The sequence below is a fragment of the Sardina pilchardus genome, chromosome 16, assembly GCF_963854185.1.
Source record: "Sardina pilchardus chromosome 16, fSarPil1.1, whole genome shotgun sequence".
In the NCBI taxonomy this organism is placed as follows: domain Eukaryota; kingdom Metazoa; phylum Chordata; class Actinopteri; order Clupeiformes; family Clupeidae; genus Sardina; species Sardina pilchardus.
The window spans coordinates 2897743-2900242 of record NC_085009.1 but is presented as its reverse complement, the minus strand read 5'-3'; the positions used below and the strand labels follow the sequence as shown (position 1 = coordinate 2900242).

General features: G+C 43.5%; 1 protein-coding gene across 1 annotated transcript in view; it reads left to right on the top strand.

Annotated features, from left to right (window-relative positions):
* Nucleotides 1–35, top strand: part of LOC134060593 (ephrin type-B receptor 4b-like) — a 42742-nt gene extending 42707 nt beyond the window's left edge. The window contains exon 17 of the mRNA XM_062517332.1: nt 1–35. This exon is cut by the window's left edge and continues 1640 nt beyond it. The gene's annotated coding sequence lies outside the window, so the exon portion shown is untranslated.
* The last annotated feature ends 2465 nt before the right edge of the window (nt 36–2500 follow it).

The following is a 2500-nucleotide window of genomic DNA, read 5'->3' as shown; positions in this document are numbered from 1 at the left end:
AATCACAATAAAGATTTCTACTGTGGTCCCACTAAGTCCTGCAATTTGTGTCTTAATAAATGTGTCTGTGTTAACCGATGCACACATAATGAACACATTCAAAACACATCTTTTGTAAGAAAGCAAGCAGAGAGATTTCCTGATCATGTGCAAATGTTCTGGTTTTCCACTGAAGGGCACCTATTATTACAGAATGTGTGTGGGTGTGGGATGTGTGTCTGTGTTTATTCTGTCTGCTCGACTGTCTGTACCTGACTGTTGGAAACGTATCATCACTATCTATGTGTGTGTGTGTGTGTGTGTGTGTAAGAAAGTGAGAAGCTGAATGCCTTCACCTCTCTATTGACAGCTATCACTACAATCTGTGCGGGCTTGTATGAGTGAGTGAGTGTGTGTGTGTGTGTGTGTGTGTGTGTGTTTGTGTGTGTGTGTGTGTGTATGTGTGAGAATGTCAGCCAGCCATGACGGATTGGCTTCTAATGTGTTTGTGTTTGGCGCCAAATTCCCCCTTTACCTGAATGGGGGTGGAAAGGGCAAACACACACACAAACACACAGAGAAGCACAAACACTTGAGCACAGGCATTTGTACATTTGCACACATATTCAGACATACATCTACACTCACACAGTCAAATACACACAACATACCTTTTCACAGAGGCGAATTTGAGGTCACTGAGTGTGTGTGTGTGTGTGTGTGTGTGTGTGTGTGTGTGTTTCCAAAGGTCGTTAGAGGTTGCCCTTCTTAAGTGCATTGACCCATCATTGGCCGGGCCTCAGAAGGCAATTCTTCTGTGTGTGTGTGTGTGTGTGTGTGTGTGTGTGTGTGTGTGTGTGATGGGGACAGATGGACGGAGTGTTAAATATTGATTGATCACTTTTCTCTGGAGGACTGACCCTTCAATCACATTAGAGCGGGTCATACACTCATGACACACACGCGGCAGACGTGCTTGCACACACACACACACACACACACACACACAGAGAGAGAGAGAGAGAGAGAGAGAGAGGGAGATATCTGCAGTCCGTACAGTAAAAGCATGTGTTTTCTCTGAGTAGGTCAATAAGTGGTCTTGGGAGGAAATGAGTACTCCAGCTCTCTTTTGCTGAGCTCATTCAATCAAACTCTTAAAAAGCATTAACACACACACAAACACACACACACACACACTCTCTCTCTCTCTCTCTCTCTCTCTCTCTCTCTCTCTCTCTTCACACACACACAAACACACACACTCTCTCTCTCTCTCTCTCTCTCTCTCTCTCTCTCTCTCTCTCTCTCTCTCTCTCTCACACACACACACACACACACACACATAATTATAAATGGTTAAATATAGATCTTCAAACATCCCCTTAAACATTTAATACCCACAAAAAAACACACACAAGCACAATAAATACCGATGGTTAGACAAATTTCAAAGAGCTCCAGTCTTTTCAGACACACACACTAGAATTACACAAAAAAACAAAAACGAGTCCTTACACAAATACACACTGACACACACACACACACACACACACACACACACACACACACACACACACACACACACAATAAACGGTAAATAAATGGTCATGCATATTTCAATGTGCATAATAACTATAAATGGTTACTTATACAGTACAACATACACATAAGTCTCTTCAGACACACACCCAGATATATACGCGCACGCGCACACACACACACACACACACACACACACACACACACACACACACACACACACACACACACACTCACACTCACACTCACACTCACACTCAAACACACGGAATTTCTTTAATACATTTATTTGACTTGATTCAATTATTCATTTATTGGTAAAGTACATGTCATGTTAAATTAAATTTGTTCTCATTCTGAGGGAGGGAAAGAGAAGACGGAAAGAAGGGAGGCAGGAAAGCTTAAAGAAGAAAAACAGGAGAGACGGAAGAAAAATGTAAGTGGAGGACATGAGAGAGAAAATTCAGTGAGGAGAAGAAAGAGAGGGAGAGTGAGAGAGAGAGATGATTCTCTTACCAGGAAGAGTGGGGTGGGGATTCAGTAATGAGGGAAATGTTGCTATAACGATCAGATGGTAGCCCAGGGAGAGGAGAAGTGGAGCTTATTGATTTTTGTCCTTTTTTCCCCGCTCTGTCGTTTCTTCAGAACCTGCATTTGTTTAACTTTGGTTCCTCTATCTCTCTACCCTCATCCGTCCACCGTGAGTGTCTTTCCTGTTTAGCCCCTGCCATTTACCCTATCTCTCTATCCATCTGTTGATCTTTCTCTCTCCCTCTCCCTCCCTCTCTCGCTCCCTCTCTTGCTCCCTGTCTGTGTGTGTGTGTGTGTGTGTGTGTGTGTGTCTGTCTGTGTGTGTGTGTGTGTGTGTGTGTGTGCGTGCCACTATCAGTGAGTGAGTGTTTGCCTTGACCTCTCAAATACAGGACACCCATCGTTCTTTATCTGTTCATCCCAAACCCTCTTTTCTATCTCCTACCATCTC